The sequence below is a fragment of the Triturus cristatus genome, chromosome 4_1, assembly GCF_964204655.1.
Source record: "Triturus cristatus chromosome 4_1, aTriCri1.1, whole genome shotgun sequence".
NCBI lineage: Eukaryota > Metazoa > Chordata > Amphibia > Caudata > Salamandridae > Triturus > Triturus cristatus.
The window spans coordinates 866821924-866840461 of NC_140585.1; the positions used below are offsets into that span (position 1 = coordinate 866821924).

The following is an 18538-nucleotide window of genomic DNA, read 5'->3' on the forward strand; positions in this document are numbered from 1 at the left end:
CAAGACATCCCTGGTGTCCAGTGGGCTTTTCTGCCCCCCTGGGAGCAGAAACGGACCGAAAGTCGACCGATCTGCCATAAATTATGCCCCCAAGGAAGCGACCCTTGCCCAAGGGGTCGCTTCCTAACTGAATAAAAACACATCCCTGGTGTCTAGTGGGGCATCCCTGCTCCACGATCGCGACGCTGTGCGCGATCGTGGGACAGGAATGCCCAGCATTGAGACATCAGGGGAGAGGAAATACTCTTTCCTCTCCCCCGATGCCTCAAGGCCTCCCAATTCCGCCCCCCCCCGCCACACCAGAGCCAAACACTCACCTTCTCCGTTGGACGCGCTGGAAGAAATGAATTCCAGCGCGTCCAACGCTTCCTGATGACGTCGGCGCGCGCTGTGCGCGCTGACGTCATCAGGAAGCGTGGGGGGGCTCGGGGGTGGCAGCGGAAACTCTTCCACTGCCAACCCCCCAATTGGTGTCAAGATCGAGCCCCCAGGGGGGGAGCGCCAGCGCTTCCCCCAGGGGCTGTGCTCATGACGGAGTGGTTCCGTCATGAGCACAGCCCAACCGATGCTCATGACGGAACCGCTCCGTCATGAGCATCGAAGGGGTTAAAAAAAAGAAGAGTTTTGAAAATACAGACTTTATCATACTTTTAAATGGTGTTTGTTGACCGGTTTCCCAGGCATACATTTTCAGGGCCTGGCCTGTGCACAGGCTGTTAGAGCCAAGCCAGATCATTGGCTCAGCTCTCCCTGTTAATTTTTTGGCTCACCCCCCTCTCAGATTACTTTCAGGAATAGTTTATGAGGAAATACTCATTTGTACAATTCCTCCCCTTTTTCAGTGTGGAAAATATAGTATGGGGATGTTCTGTGCTCTTTTGGTATCTAGTTACACTACTTCTACATAGTTTGGGATTTGTGTTTAAAGTTAGGGTGACAAATGCATTGGTGATGTTGTTAACACAGATAAAATGTGACTTTGTAGCATTCCATGCATTAACAATAAGCACTCTGGTGGCAACCCCACTAACCTCCACTTCTGATTTTTAGGTCTCGCCTACGTAGCGCGCATGTGCTGCTTAGGAGGAGACCGTTAGTAATCGATTTCCTTTTTCTGCCAAAAACGTGCACGCTTTACATTGCTTTTAATGGCAACGTGTGCACGTTTGGCGATTCCCTTGCAGGAGCGAGCTTTGAAACCCTCTGTTTGTAATTAACAGGTGGTTCCTGCTCGCTCCCGCAAGGGAAACAGGCGCAGGCCCCCTCCTCTCTCCCCTCCCCCTTTTGCCTCCTCCTCTCCTCGTTTTATTACCTTGGAGGCCATGCACGATGTTTACAAAATGTGCGCTCGCCCGACTAAGGTTGGTTGGTCTCAGTTTCAACAAATGCAGCGACTCCATTTTAAGAACCGTTCCGCGGCCTCCATGATCAGAGGACCAGACCCCAAGTGCCCCCAGCAGGATGACGCCATGCGCAGCCACATCGGCACCCACAATGGCAACTTCCACGGCAACAAGTGTTTAGCCATGCAACAGTTGATGTTGTTGCACCAAGGATATTGTGCTGGATAACTAAACACTTATAAGGTCCCAAAGGCAAGACCTATTGGCTATGCCAATGCTTGTTGTTTGTACTACCTTTAACGATTCATGGCATGTGTGGAGTTTATTTTGGTTCAGTGTAAAGTATTGGCTCATAGAACAAACATGTAATACACCCCACTTCCCTTCAGGTATTTGGTTTGGTGTGTACCATTGTGTGCTCGTCCCTGATTCCTGCATGACTTGCCCGTTCATTTCAACCGAAAATAAATGCCCTGTCTTGTTTTTGTAATCAAATGCATTTTCTTACCTTGCAGCAAATGGCGGACAACGCCGGTGAAAACAGGGGAGGCTTCCGAAGCGGCTTTGGTGGCAGGGGCCGCAGCCGTGGAAGAGGACGGGGTCGCGGGCGGGGCCCGCGGGGAAGGCAGATGAAAAAGAGGTAAAGTTGTTCAGGGTTGCCGTGTCTGAAGTTATTACTGTGAATCTTGCTCCCACCACAGATTTGTATTGGAAACTGCAAAAGTTCACAGGGGCTGATGGGGATATTCTTTGGGGGTAGAGCTAAGATAAAATGTTAAATTACTTTTTTATACTGTTACACTGAACTAACCTTTTCTGCATAGTGAAGCTTTTCAAGTAAACAAGTGTTCATTTTTTCTCAGTGGGTGCCGGTGACTAAATTTAGGTCGGCTTTGTCAAGGACATGAAGATCAAGTTTCTGGAGGAGATTTATCTTTTTTTGCTTCCAATCAAGGTACCTGTGAAAGAGGAATTCTGTGGTGAAAGCTGCATCTAGTTAATTGGCCAAGAGCAGATATTTGATCTGTGGGGAAAAGGATGGGGTGTGGATGAACGCTGTGGAACTTTGAAGTAGAAAGGTGCGGAGGCAATCTTCATATAGAATAAGGATTTATTGTAAAATCATTAAAACTTTTCTTTTGATCATGCACCATTTTCTTATAAGTTTGCTTTTCTAAAACTCATGATGCAAGATTTATATCCTGAGGCGTATTCTTAACTTTTTTATCCTGCAACCAATTAGGGCACAACGTAGTGTGAACATTCCTACCTCTTCACAGGGAAAAAGGAGGAATACCTGTTGCGCAATGTGGTGAAATGTTATATGACCATCACTTGTCCTCAATAAAATCCTGAACATTTTTTCCTGAGGAAAGAGCTACTTGAATGGCATCCTTGACCAATCTGTTAGCCCTTTCAACTAACCCATTAGATGATGGTGAGTATAAAGCAACCTTGAAATGAGTGGCATCCTTTTCCGCTAAAAATGCTGAGAATTTCTGGGAAACGGAATGTGTACCGTTGTCACTAACAATAATGGAGGGTGAACCATCAATAGCTAACACCTTCCTCAAAAATCTAATGGCATTAGTAGAACTAGGTGAGTCACAAAACATATGATAAATCCATTTGGAATGATAATCAATCAATAAAATTAAAAACTTTAAATCATGAGATAAAAGATCATAAGGACCTGAAAAATCTATAGCAACCTTTTCCCATGGTTTACTTGGAATTGGGACCGGATGTAGGGGTGTTTTCATAACTTTACACTTTTTGTCTGATAAGAGGCACTCTGAACATGAATCAATATAAAACTTGACCTGTGATTCTAAGGGTGGCCACAATAATACAATTTAATGAGTTGAGAGGTTTTTGAAATCCCCAAATGACCCTGATGTGCAGATTTAATGATGTCCTCCCTTAAACTCGATGGGGGAACAAAAGATTCAGTCTCATAACCATTCCATTGACCAAAGAAAGTTCAGAAGCTACCATGGAAAAGGCTTTTAACTCATTTGACAGCTTCCTATTTTCTGGCCAACCCTTTACAATATATTGCACGACCAGTTTAAGAGTATCATCCTTACTATAAGCTTCCAACCAAATTTGTTCAGTAATGTTAGGACATTCTTTGATGGCATCAAGTGCCGCAACAACACATTCTGTGTCCTCAACAGCATCCAAATCAGGAGCCTCATGAAATGCCATGCGTGAATGACAATCAGCCCTGAAATTTCTTCCGCCAGAAATATGGATCCTACCTGGGATCAGAAGATCAGCGTTGGTGAAAGAAGGTAGTTTAAAGTGCCCAAAAGCATGATTGAACCTCCATGTAGCCATAAACGAAGAGCGTCGAGATTCCTGTTTGAAGCTTGCTCTCGTTGCTAAGATACGCCTACGTGAAGCGTAATAAGCACGGAGCGTCGGCTTGAATGAGGCTTGCTTTCCCTCGTTGCTAGGTAACAGCACGTTGGAAACGCGATGTCTCCGAAGGCGAAGAAATCGACCCAAAAGCTTAAAAATGCAATCCGGAAGTCGGGAAGCAAACCGGAATACACCATTCAACAAGCTGCCAGCAGGAGCGAGTGGAAGCAGCGAGAAGGAGGAGGCTCATGAAAAGCAGAATACTTTAAATGATAGGAATCATGCTGGTGGGTGCCGGATGCGTTGATTCGTCCTTCGTCCTTGTCGCCAATTGAAGTAGAAAGGTGCGGAGGCAATCTTCACATAGAATAAGGATTTATTGTAGGTTTATGACACCCACAGCTAGCCGCTCCCGCTGCGTACCAGGATCTCCACCAACTGATTAACGTTGGTAGAATCCTGGCACGCATCGTTCATGGCCCAACTGTGGAACACAACTTAAACCAACACATGAGCTCTCGCGCTGGTGGCGCGAGAGCATATAAGAATATGCAGCACACTACAAACTTCAAAGTGTATTTTGTCGAGTGACCCTTTATTAGAGCTTATGGCTAGATATGCACACCTCTGCGCAGACGGGTGTTCATGCAGGGGTCCTAACATTCCAACCACCTCGCACGAATGTGATGTCACAGCGTTACCATACAGACTCTGACCTACCTGTAGCTGCAGCAAGTTTGCTTTTGCCCTGCTGCTAGTTTTTGCATTTGTTTAGCCCACGTGGACATTTAACATCAGTGATGGGCATAGTCCATAGAGGACACGCTGGGCTTATGCACAGGACGCAGTTGGACCAGAAGCTTCTCAGCTGTAAATACATACAAGTTTAGGTCCGTTATTACATACATATATAGAATAGAAATCAAACCGAATGAGTGATCTGGCCAGGTTCGGTCAAATGGCATTAAAGTCTGGTTTGAAGTTGGGAGTCTGGGGACAAGTATATTACATCCTGGCGCACATTTGTGTGCAGGGTGCAGTTCTTGAAGGTTTCCTACCATCATTGAGCTCACTTGAAGCCTTCCCTTGCAGGAGTCCGAGATCATTGACTTCTTCCTGGCCTCTTATCTGAAGGATGAGGTTCTGAAGATCATGCCGGTCCAGAAGCAGACCAGAGCCGGTCAGCGTACCAAGTTCAAGGTACATCCCATACTTTGCTTGCAAGATTTGTAATATCACCTTCCTTTATTTTACTTCATGGAAGCATAAAAAGTTCTGTTAAGTAATGGTTTGATGCCATTACTGGTATAAACCTGTGAATATTGTGTTCCCAGCTGAGCTTTGCTATCCGCCCCCAAGATGTTTGACAGCTAAATCTTTCGAAACGCATTCTAGCATGCTGGTGCCATTTCGATTTGAAACGTTAAATTCGTTCTGCAATGTATTCTGTGCTGTACTTTAAGTGCGTCTTAATACTGGTTGGAGCTGTGCCGCATATTAGACATGCAAAAGTAGTTGGTAACTTCATCTTTCTTTTCCAGGCTTTTGTTGCCATGGGAGACTACAATGGCCATGTCGGGCTGGGTGTGAAGTGCTCCAAGGAGGTTGCTACTGCTATTCATGGGGCTATCATTCTCGCCAAGTTGTCCATTGTACCTGTGCGACGAGGTTACTGGGGTAATAAGATTGGCAAACCCCCATACAGTGCCTTGTAAGGTAAGCAATTTGAGAATTGGGTAGTGTAAGGGACAGAATTATTTCCTTTTGAATACACTTTATTACGAGGGCAACTTTGATGGCAAGTTTGTAAAGTACTGCTTGAGAGGTTCTTATGCCCTATGGGACCCATCCCCAACCTGCTTACAACCTGCAGAGGTGAGCTTTGAACTCTCATAATCCAGGGTTTCCAGTTCGCCTTTCCTCTTGTTTGCTATCCTCTCTCCATGGGGTGAATGACTGAAGGCAGCCGATATTCTTCCACTACGACTACTTACATCCACAGAGATATCTTTTAGCCCGAGTGTTCTAGTGCTCCCCCCCCCCCCTCCCCCGCCCACCTGGCTTTTTTTTTGCCTGTACTGGGCCCAGCCCCACTCAGTGTTCCTCAAACCTCTGGAGATCCTGAACACATTTTTATGGGGGGGGTCTGGCAGCTGCCCTTTGCAAAAGGCGCTTTTGCACAGATAACATTTACATTTTTATTTTGGAACTGATTCTAGCAGTCTGGTATGGTAAAGCTTCTTGTGGAGCATGCCAAAAACAGTGACCTATTATCTCACACATTTCTTAACAGGGTAGCTTTGTAACTGATTTGCTTGACTTACTCTTGCGCTTGTTCCTCCCTTGGGACCAGGGCACAAGTCCTAAAAAAAGAATTGGGGGGACTAACCTAGTTAATCAGTATGCAAGTGACATGGCGGCACGTGACATGGTGGTGCGTGACATGGCGGCGCGTGACGTGACGGCGCGTGATGTGGCGGCACGTGACGTGGCAACGGCACGTGGCGACGCGTGACGTGGCACGTGACATCGCGACGTGTGACATCAGATCTTAAGCACTCACGTATATGTTTAGCAGGTGTATCATGAGTACATTTGAGCACATTTCGAGTATACTTGCAAACCCTCCTGATTTATGCAGAAGATTCACACTTTTGTACGCTACACATAAAACAATGTTGCATTTTGTCAGCGTAAAGCTTCCTCTAGCCATAGTGCTTTAAAAAAGAATAGTGATATTTAAATTATTACAACGCTTCCTCAGGGGTAGTAAGCACTATATAAATGCTATTTATTTTGTTCAAATACTGGCAAAGATCAAGAGATCTGACAATCTTACAGTGCATGCATATCTTCTAAACAGAGCTTGAACAAAGTGAAAAGCTGCCTCTCAAGTATGTGTGAAGTGCTAACAAGGTGTGAGCCTTTTACTTAGCACGTTACACGGTCGGCTTTATCTAAGGGGTCAGAACTATTTTGTTTATGGGGAGAATGGCGGATGGTATTTTTTTGTATTTGTATCCTGAGCGCGGCGCCTGCTTTAGGGACACCGCGCTCAGTTTATTTATATTTAACTTTCATGTTGAGGGCGGCTTCCACTTCTGGGACACCACGCTCTGTTTATTTTATTTTAGCTTTCTTAGTGAGCGCGGCGCCCGCTTCAAAGACACTGCGCTCAGTGTTAAAGTTAAAAAAAAGAAACCAAACGCAGTGTCCTTGAAGCAGCACCCTGCTCAGTTTTAAACTTAAACAAGCATTTGCAATGCAATAGGTGTCGCATTTACGCGAGTTTAAGCTATTGGCATTGTGAATGACAATGCCTTTCATTTGTTTTAAAAACCAAAAATAGGCATTGTCATTTACAATGCCAATAGCTTAAACTCTCGTAAATGTGAGACCTATTGCATTGCAAATGCTTGTTTTCTGATGTGCTTTAATAGATTAAGCTACACTAACTAACTAATTCTTCGTACTCTCTCTGGTTCTCATTCCAGGTCCGGAATACTTTCGAATCTGATAATTTATTTAGAACACAGCACCGACTCCATTTGAACTTGAGGCTTCAATAATAGGCATTTCTGTTGCCTTCTCAGTGGTATTTATTTTATCAACATCATTCAGATGAAAGTCTGAATTGAATCTTGGCGGAAAAGACGCCCATAAACTTCGGGTTACAAACTTTCTACCAGCTGATGGTTTCTAGGAGCTATAAGGAAGGCTTAATATTAGACAAAACTGCGGCACAGATTGATCTGCGGAAAATGCAAATATATGAGCCACCCACAGGTTTCCTAATTATACACAATTTTTCCACCTTATATACATTTTTAGGAGATTTTTGAAATTAGGGTAAATGCCTTAAGTACTTTTCAAATCTAGATGAAAGACTTGCTTCTCATTTAAGAATCAGATGATGTTTCAAGTTTGATCCAGAAGTGAAGCAAGTTTATTATTAGCTTTGGTTATCAACTGGAGAAAAGAAAAAAAATTTGGGGAAGAAAAAAATACTGGCCGGCTTTTGGTAATACTGCCATGACCTTTCTCAAGGTGCATACCTTGTATACAAATCCTCAAACTGAGCGATATAGAGATCGGAATGAAAAGGAAACCAACATGAAAACTGGGCCTTGGCTCATCTACTTGTCACTCACGTGTCACTGAGGTCTCGTGGTGGCATGTCCAGGCACCAATGGATTTTTCCCCCCTACTTTTGAAGTGTGATTTCTGAGGGAGACAGAGCCTGTGGCATCAGGATTCACAACTGCAGCTGAAAAGAAACGTGCATGAGGGACACATCAACCCTCCACATTTCAATTGGCCTTTTTCCTTAATATTCCCTAAAGTTGAATGTGATCTCACTGAGGCCTATTCACAAACTGTATTTTGTATTGCTCTTATAGTACTACAAAATCCTATTCTTATAACTACTTGCAGAATGTCCACCTGTCTTAAATCTTTCTGTGCAGAGATCTCTGCCCGGAATGCTGAGTTTCCGCACATTAAGGGGGATATTCTCAAGAACGTGCGATAATCATCGCCAAAATAAGTTAACGCAATGTTTCATGTCGCCGTCTATCGCGGGAAAATAACTCAGTGTTAACATCCTATTCACAACACGGCGGTAACATGCAATAGTTTCCCGATAACACGTCAAAAGTCCACGATAAAATCACCGGGACAGCAATAAAAATCTAAACCCGAACGTGAAAAAAGTTGTGATGGGCCCAACCGCGAAAAAAAAAGCAGCAATAATGTGCGCCAGGCCTGCAATTCACACACGTCAGGTGGGAAAAATCACTATAAAAGTAGGAAAAAACCCACAAACAAAACCAAAACAACTGCGAAGCACAATGGAAGTAGCCGGAGCAAGCACAGAGGACAACCAGAACCCCACAAGCCCCACGGAGGACCAGCCTGGGACCTCGGGGTCAGGGAACGGCAAGGAGAAGAAGAAGAGGAAGACGCGGTTCAGTCCGCAGGAAAACAGGATCCTGATAATGGAGGTGATAGAACACCATCAACTACTGTTCGTCACCTCCACTGTGCCATTGGCAACAAAAAATGGAATATGGCAGTCCATTGTGGACAAGGTGAATGCAGTCGGAGTGTTGAGGACGACAATGGAAGAGGTCAAGAGGCGCTGGAATGATGTGAAGCGCAAAACCAAGCAGAAACTCGGCAACAACCAGAAGGCAGCAATGCAGACTGGAGGTGGAAGTCCAGCGCCACAGGAGGAGTTGGATGAGATGGAGGAAATGGTGTCCACAGTCATCAGTGTGGAGACGGTGGAAGGAGTTGGGGGACCGGACACTGCTCAACATGACCTGACAAAACAGCAACAGGGTGAGTAACAACCAGGGACTGGGGGGACGGGGGGAGATGGGCACAATGGCACACATGCACAATTAAATATAGCACAGTGCACACCCACAATGACTGTGGATCATGTCCCTAAGCCCCTTGGCACACTGCCGCACACCTAGAAACGGCAAATAGGCCCCCGTCGACTATGTGCCCAGAGAGGGCACTTCCCACACATCATCAATGTCAAACCCAGCAAAGCGGCGTGTCTGTGAACAACACTGACAATGCAAGTGACACTTCATGACGATTAGCATTTGCTGCAGTCAAGATATCATGACATGACATGTTGCACGCCACAACACTGAGGTGGCTGAGTGTGGACCACATCCGTAAAGGAGCAGGTCACACTCTGACACATCCACTTGCACAAACAACCCCTGACATCAACAACACATCTGCGAACAAACCATGCCCCAGACTCCCAAATCCCACCGAGCCCAATGTACCCAAGTATGCAACATCGCAGCACTGTATAAGCACAGAAGTCAAAGGCACACCACCTGAAAGGGATAAGGGGCAGCAAAATCTGAGCTGCATGGGCGACTCTCCCAAAATGCAGCACACTCACATAACATGCAGAGGACAACAATGTGGTACAAACTGCAACACGTTCACAACAAACAGAGGACACAACTGGTGCCTCTTGTGTGTAGAAACTGGCCAATCACATTTGGCATAGCCGGGAACTGTGAGATGATAATGTACAAACACACATCCGTGATGTTGTCAAAATGTCCACTGTCCCGCATCAAATAGGCAGCTCTTCCCAAACAATCACAATGTACATTGTCATGCAGTCTGTGTGTGAACTTGTACAATGTGTCAACATACACGTGAACACAATGTTAAACTGCATCTCCCCTTCATATTGCAGATGGAAAATCAACACCTCCTGCAGAGCAGACCGAACATCTCTTCACTGATGACAAAGAGGACCTCCACACCTTCGACAACGACGCCCACCAAGAGCTCATGGACAGCTTCGGCACCCCACCTCCAGGAGCAAGGCAGCCCAGCTGCATTGAGGAGACCTCACCCCCTGCACAGACCACACAGCAGGAAGCAACCACCACCACGGCTGCCTCCCAGGACCCCCACGAACAACACATGGCCTTCCAACGCCATGTGTTAGGATGCCAGGAGAAGATGGTGCGGGTGGGGTTCGACCTCGTGGCAGCCAAATTAGATGCCATACGTGGGTATCTAAGTCCCATCAGGGACCCCTCACAGTCCCTAACGGACACCCACAGTCCACTCCATGATCTCCAATGATCCATGGCTGACATCGCTGGAGTCCTGACTCTGAGACAAGAACAACTGTCTAGTCAGAGTGGCTCCAGCGATGTCAGCCGGGAGTTGGGACACATGCGGAGGATCATGGAGAACATGGAGCTGACGCAGGTGGAAAGAACGGCTGCCACGGCTGCACACCAGCGAGAAGTAGCTGGGTTCTTCCATGCGCTGCAGACCCTCATCATGGCATTGCTGCCACAAGGCCTGTCGCAGATGAATGCTGCTGCTACCACTCCATCCACATCTCCGCCCCTTGAAGTGTCAGTGCCACACAGTGTGGCAGACATTCTACCTCCGGCCCCTGATGTGTCACTGCCACACAGTGATGCAGACAACACAACACCACCCACATGTGAGGCACATGATATATCAGAGGACGAAGATGCAGATGATTCTGCCTCAGTGGTAAGAAGGACGCAGTAGCATTCATCTCCACCATATGGCCTGTTTCTGCTTGGTTCTGCCCTCTGCATCATCACCTTCCACTGTCCCCCGATACACTCTGCGACACTCACTTTGGACCTCGACATGGACTGCCATATTCGGTTTGGTAACCAATGACACAGCAATCAGAATGCGGTCTGAACTCTTCCTCTTCTGATGAACTTGTCATTCCCTAAAGGACTCTTGCTGGCCCTCCACAGGGCAACAATGTGAAGTGGGGTTTGCATGGCCCTGTACTGCTCCAGCTTGAACACTCCACTGAATGTGAATAAAACATTCAAATTCACACAGATATGTCATGTCTATGATCATTCAAGTATGAAAGTATGGATGTATGTAGGGTCAGGGATTCCCCCTTACGTCCATATTGCTCATGTTGTGAGACTTGAGTCACGGTGCAACATTGCCGATTGCGGTCCGGGTGGCGCAGACACTACAACAGAGACATTTGCATTAGTTATTTACTTGCCCAGCCTAGAACTGAACCACACCCAGAGCCCCGGGCTCATTGTTCACACCCCTACGCTGGACTGGCATACCCCAGCCCAGCCCACTCCGCTTACGCTTACAGGGGACGACGACAAAGCTACATGTCCTTGGTCTTCCCGGTAGTGATCTGCTTATCACTGGTCTAGTTGTCAGCATGCCACAGCTACTGCCTGAGGACTTATTTCCAACCACACCACACCCATCCAGCACAGGCATCAAATTACATGTGACCCTGTCAATAAAAGGGGCCTACCACATCACATTCCCCACTGCCGGAGGTGACATGACGGTGTCCGCACCACGAGACACAATCATAAAGGGTCCATGACCTGTGGCGCACTGGGTTGGTGGCACCCGATGCACTGCGGCCGGCACGGGCCCACGGCCACGGGACGATGACTTGCGTTGCACAGAGTTGGTGGCACCTGATGCACTGCAGCTGGCACAGGCCTCCCGCCACGGGATGATGACTTGCGTTGCACAGAGTTGGTGGCACCCGATGTACTACGGCCAGCACGGGCCTCCCGCCACGGGACGATGACTTGCAGTGCACTGAGGTAGGGGCACTTGAAGAGCTGAGCGGGTGTGCAGCCTGCGATGATGCGGAGACCTTGATACGCCATCCTGCAAATCAAGATTCTACTTGAATTGAGGGCCATGCTGGACCGCAGTGTACGCCAAAGGCAGCAGTCAGCACACACATGACTCCGCGGTGCGGTGCCGCTGGGTGAGCTGGGGGCCTGTGGAGCGGAATCCAGCAATCGGCTGAGGAGGTTGCACTGGCACATGGTGGGCCCTCTTGGAGACACGCTGGTACCGGCAGGTGAGCATTGAGGCCTGGGTGCGAAGGGGCACCAGTCATCGCTGGGTGGCAGATGGGTCTGGGCACCAGGGCTGGGTGCAGCAGGCGCACAAGGTCGTGCAGCCACCACCGGTCATGGCGGCGGCCTCGTGGCTGGGTAGGGGGCGCCACCCTGACAGACACGACCCTGCATGCGATGATGAGATGTGCGCGGCTTGGCTGGGGACGTAGCCACCTCGTCTCCATTGTAAATCTGCCCATTGAAGGTGGTCAGCCACGTGTGTGTAGACCTATGGACAGGATATGGCGGACACAGACACAGACACACACACAGTAGTTACTTTGGTGGCCATCTCGGACCTGAACCACACCCAGAGCCCCGGGCTATTTATTCATGACATATTACAGCCAAGGCCACTCCGCTCATGCTTACAGGAGGGGACGACAAAGCTACATGTCCAAGGTCTTCCCCACTGCCTGAAGTGACCTGTTTTGAGTCCACTGTCCACAACACTAAAAACACCAGCAGTATCTGTCCACATGGATATATCTGTGCTCTGCATACTGCAGTCTTTCCAGCACATCACTGCCACAATTGCCATTGTGTACATTCTCATTGATGGGTCACTTGCCTCCTTCGCCCATTCTTGGTTCCCACCTCTCCCCACATTCTGCAATTGTGTGGCAGAGGTGGCATGCCGTGGATGGGTTGTCTACATGGCTGGCCACGGTTACCACAGTTACTTGTGTTGTCGTGTCTGGTAGTTGGGCATGTTGATTCGCGTGTTGTATGTGATTTTGTAACGTGTGCATTCCGACAGTTGTGAGTTGTATAATTGTGGAGTTGAGGTGTGTGGTGTGTTCAGTTGGTACTTACCGATGAGCAGTACATTTCCATAGGTGCCATCCTCAAAGCGCTGGTTGGTGATGGACTTGCGGAAGATGTAGAAATCATGCACACTGCCTGGGAAGTTTGCGACGACATTGGTGAACAGGCCCCGGTGGTCCAGTTTTGCCTGCACATTGATGGAATGCATGTGGTTTCTGTTGCGGTGATTGTGTGCAGTGTAGGCAGGGGGCACAATTAGTACATGTGTGCAGTCAATTGTCCCTAACAGGTGCGTGAAGCCAGCTAAGGCATAGTTCCCTTGTTTGGTCTCCAGCTGTTCCTGCGTAGTGTTGGGGAAGTGAAGGTGCAGGGGTAACAAGCTGATACAAACCATGATGCTTACTGGTATGATAAATCCTGTGCAATGAGACCGTAACAGAAGTTTGTGTGGTCGTAACCTTCCTTTTCTTTCCTACGAAGGTTACGACCACACTAACTTCTGTTCTTTTTATGCAGGATTAATCATACCTGTAAGCATTCCGGTTTGTCCAAGTGCAATACACTGTACCAGATTACGTTTGTGACTATACGGATGCTTGACCATTGTCATCATTTATCCAACAGGTTTCTAAATGCTGACTTTCGGAATATGGAATTGTATTGGGGAGTTCCCACAGCATATTCAGTTAATGGAATCCACATGTTGCCCTGATGAAGTTCCCCGTTGGGAATGGATCGCGTTGGCTGAGTTTTTGGTATTGTTGATTTATGTATTTGTAATAAAGAACTGTTTGACTACTGGACTTCATGACCTGGTGCACCCCCATTTCAGTGGCTACAATCTTGGATCTGAGGCACAGAGGCATCAAGCAACGGCTGGTGTTGGGATTGGTTGCGCAGGAACACTACGAAGTTGAACTAGCGTGTGGTGCAGATACAGGGGCCCGCCGTTGCTTTTGTGGAAATGCATCCAAGACATGTGTGAGGAAGTTTGATAGGGCTGGTTGTGAGACTCCTCTGACTGGCAGTTGTTGGTTGGGAGGTACCAGAGGCCAACAGGTGCGGCACTGCCATCAGCTTTGTCTGCAGAGGGATGTTGGTTCTCCGCTGTGTTGGTACCATCAGCCTGTGGGCAATGTGGGTCAGGATGCGGAGGATGGTTGTCCTTTTGAGCCTGTAGTGGGCAATGGTATCCTCTGGCATTGAGTCTCTGAGGCTGGTGCATTTTAGGAACGTCCGCTGTCTTGTTCTGCGCTGCCTAGGTAGTAATCCTGGGGAAGTGGGTGTGGGGGGGTCCTGGGGGTGATGGTGGTGGGTGTTGTGGCCCTCTTGGGTGTCTGAGCTGCATGATCAGTGGCTCCATGACATGTGTTGGTCTTCAGATGTGGCTCTGGGCTGAGCTCCCTTTTATTCGGCAGGTTGTCATCCTGCTTAACACTGGTAAGCGGCAGGTGTTAAATCCCCGCTGCTAACGCGCCTTATCGCCTGTTTTTGGATTGCATCGCAGATCTGGCGGGTCGTTGAAAATATTGTGAAGTGGTGTTTTCGTATGTTTTTGCACAGGAACGCCTACTCTGCATATTATTAACGTTAGTTGTCGCTCTCATCTGTGACGATGCTTTTTGTGCCAGCAATCGCTGGAAAACTGCCGTTATAGGCAGTTTGCACCAGCTTGAGAATAGGGCGACAAATCTATTGCCACTTTTCTGGTGCTTAAGTGCCGATAAATCGGTGATAAGTCCTTGAGAATATGCCCCAAGTATATGTTTTACTAGTAAATGTGAGAGGGACAGGGGAGTGGGGATGGTTGGAGTTTAGGGAGGCTAATGGATGGATTTAGGGAGGCACTTGTACCCACCCACAAAAGAGTAAGCCCATTGCTATTCACTAAACGCACTTCTAAAATTACTATAACCAAAAATTACTCCATCTCAGAGCTGAAGAATGTCCAGCACCACAAATGGCCAATCACTGGTACTGTAAGGACCTAAAATAAAATCCATTTTAAATTTAATTACATTCTGTTATAAAATTAAAAATATCAGGACATTTAATGTCAACAACTATATATATATAATTTTTGCAAAAATATATGTTAATAACCTAATTTGTAATAAAAAATTAATGTAAGTAAAAGTTTTAATAAAATCTAAATAACTTTATTTCATATACATTTCATATTGATTTCTAATGCATATAAAATGTTTATTTGACTTAATTTGCTAATTTTATTTTAAATGAAACTTCTGAAAAAGCTGTAGAATATAACTTTGGCTAATTGAAAAATATATTTATACATTTAAGCTAATCATGCTGTATAATTTTTCTTTTAAAATAAATGTATACATTAAGGGCCTTACTAACAACAACATTATGCAGCTCGGCAAGCCATTTTGCTATGCCGAGCTGCATCTTTTTAAAAGCACAGGGATTAGTCATATTTACAACAATATGACGCATCTCTGTGCTTTCTCCTGCGCTGGCGCACAATTTGCTGCTATGTGCCAACGCCGGCACCCATCCACCATAGTACAAGGGTGCCTGCGATGTGAGGATGATTATTTTTGTGCAGGAAGGCACACCTTCCAGCACAAAAACAATCATTGATGGTGTTGACCTCTTTCTATGTTTGCTGCAGAATGCAGCACACCTAGAAAGTGGTAAAGATGAGGAGAAATAAAAGTATTTCTCCTCGTTGCACCTCCTTATGCCTCCCCTGGGGAGGCGAAGAATTCTGATGCATTCCCAGGTTTATGAAAAGTTGTAAATCTGGGAATGCGGCAGAATCCATGCGGGTTGCGCTGGAACACCCATAGCAGTTCCTGTGGCACGCTCCTTTCAAGCAAAGTGATGTGTGAAAAAGGGCTATATTTACAAGGTCATGAAAAGCCACGCAGGCTGGCTTTGTGTGGCCTTGTAAATATGGGCCAGCACACTGCGCCGCAGGTGCGTCAAAAAAAGTGACACACAGGTGGCACAGGGGGCTTGTAAATAAGCTCCTAAATTTGCAATAATATTTAACATTGACATATTGTGAATAATGCTTTTTAATAAAATGAACTTTTTTATTTTTCGATATAGTTTACCATAGGGATACTCCGCAACTAAAAGGCTGTTTAAACATTGAACCTGGGGAATGTTTCTACAACACTGGAATTTTTCCTTAGAGCCAATTGTTGGATATGTACATAACAAGCATTACAACACTTGCAACACACCTGGTAATGAAACAAGTGATTATTCTCAACTCCATTACCCATCTCCAGCTAAAACTCATCTTTATTTTGTAGTCCTCATACCTTCTCCAATCTCAAAATAAGCAGCTTATTCGTTGTGATGACCCTGGTGCCTAGTGGATTGGACTAGTTTGTTCAAGCAACAAAAAACAACAAACGTTGTTTATTGGGCCCCCCTTTTGTGTGGCTTGCTTCTTAAGCCCGATGCTATGAGAAGATGTAATCATCGGACCAGTGATTTACCCAGCGCAAAATAAGTCCCATACTATGCCCCCGGTGGTTCTCGTAGATTCTTTCCTGTCCACCTTCTCAAAGAAGGTCACTGAGCTCCTCCACTCCTGCCACAAGAGGACAGAGCTTTCAGTCCATAATTTACAAATGTCCCTTTTTGCTATGAGGATTAGGTAGAATATCAAATACCTTTGTTTTACATTAAGACATGAACCCTTTAGATCTTGCGGCCTTATCCCAAACATGATTAAATCCGTGCTTACCTCCACTCTGGTGCTAATCACGTCAGAAATGGTCTTACCAACAGCCAACCAGAACACTTCAAGGTCTACAACAAACAAATGATGGACGGAATGCTGACAATGCAGACATTCTCCCCCAGTCAAGAGATCTGGGTTAAATCCATCGTTCTTTTGCCCACTACACCACCCCAGTTCAGACATGGCCATATGCAAATCAGTCTTGACCCTGTGCCTCATGGGAACATTCCAGCCCGAACTGCCAAGCCATGTCTTCCCTGGACCGGAATCAAGCATCCTAGGACCCTTCAAGGTCTAGACAGGTAGCGAACATATGCATATCGTCTGCGTAAACTCTTCCACAACGTTTGCATTTGGAGTCGCCATTTCTCTTAAATTTGGCCAATTTTGGAGAGTTCAGTTTATTCCATAGAGAGTAAAAAAGTGGTTCTTCCTTAATGCAGTGGATTTAACTATCATATGAAGTGTAGATATAGATACTTGCCATAATTGTCCAGCTTGGCGTACAGCAAGTATCCTTCCCATGGCAAAAAGGGAGTACTCATCCTTTCGTTGGCAGCCGCAAGTAGATGTGGGTCCCATAATGCCACTTCCTTCTTTCTTGCCTGTGGGCTTTGAAGGTCTGTTTCCATTTGGTTGGGGTTTTTACATATCCAATCTTGTTTTTCATCCATGATTTTATTTGGAATATTTTAAATCTGGAGATTCTCCCTTCGGTCTTGTGATTCCAATATTCCCAACTCAAGTTATGTTCTTTGTCTTGCAGGTGCCCCCATCTGCTTATCCCACTCCGTCTCAAGAGTTCTGCAAGGGAATCTAACATAAATTCTGGAGTGCCAGGAGAATCCCATATATAAGACCACGAGCTATAATATGGGATACCCATGACAGATTTACCTTCAAACCAGATCTTGGCTGCCGCTTTAAGGCATTTTAGTCTGACCTTCTTTAAATATTTTGGGGCCCCGAATTTGTACAGGAAACCTTCCGCTGACAGCTCGTAACGCATTGCTCAATACATTCCACGAACTATAGTCTCATCTGGGCAGGATAATAACATACTATTATTTTTGAGTTGAAAGGCCCAACAGTATAATTGCAGATCGGGAAGCAGTGGAAGATTCTGCCATCTTTTTAACAATATCCCTGCTCCCTGGCTAATCTTCTCAAAGTTTACGGTAGTCAGTTTCCCTAGGTCCCTAGTTATATAGATTCCCAAGTACCTCATGACTGTAGCACTTCTTATTTCCCCTTCATTTTGGTTCCATCCCATTACTTCCGTCTTTTCCTCACTGATTTTATATCCTGAAACGGTACCAAATTCTCTTGCCTCTGCCATAAGTTGGAGTAGCGCCGAGTGCACATCCGAGGTGAAGAGCATTAAATCGTCTGCGTGTAATGCGATTTTCCTTGAAAAAGTTTCAAACTTTAATGGTTTTATGCCCTCGTTCAACCTCAAGCTTTGAGCAAACGGCTCAACATAGAGATCAAAAAGTATGGGCGAAAGAGGGCAACCTTGCCTTGTCCCTCTTTCTATCATCACAGGGGGTGATAGGCCATCATTCACTAGAATGCGAGCAATTGGACTATTATAAATCTTCTCTAGCATACCTATCATTGCTTTACCCAAACCAAAATGATCCATTACTGCCTTAAGATAACTCCAGTTGACCCGGTCAAATGCCTACGCGGCATCTACCGTCACAAACGCCAGGGGGAGACTTTTTGTTGTAGCTAGGTCTAGGGTGCCAATCAGGGCATGATTCAACTCCCTCAAGTTCCTCCCGGGTATTAACCCCATTTTGAGCTTCATGTATTAGGTGCCCAACTACCTTATTGATATGTGCTGCCAATATACTGGTAAAGATTTTATAATCAGT

At 46.2% G+C, this 18538-nt stretch overlaps 1 pseudogene; it reads left to right on the top strand.

The window, feature by feature from the left end:
• The first annotated feature begins 1861 nt into the window (after nucleotides 1-1861).
• On the top strand, nucleotides 1862-17478 carry LOC146855689 (small ribosomal subunit protein uS5-like; annotated as a pseudogene).
• Nucleotides 17479-18538: the final 1060 nt, after the last annotated feature.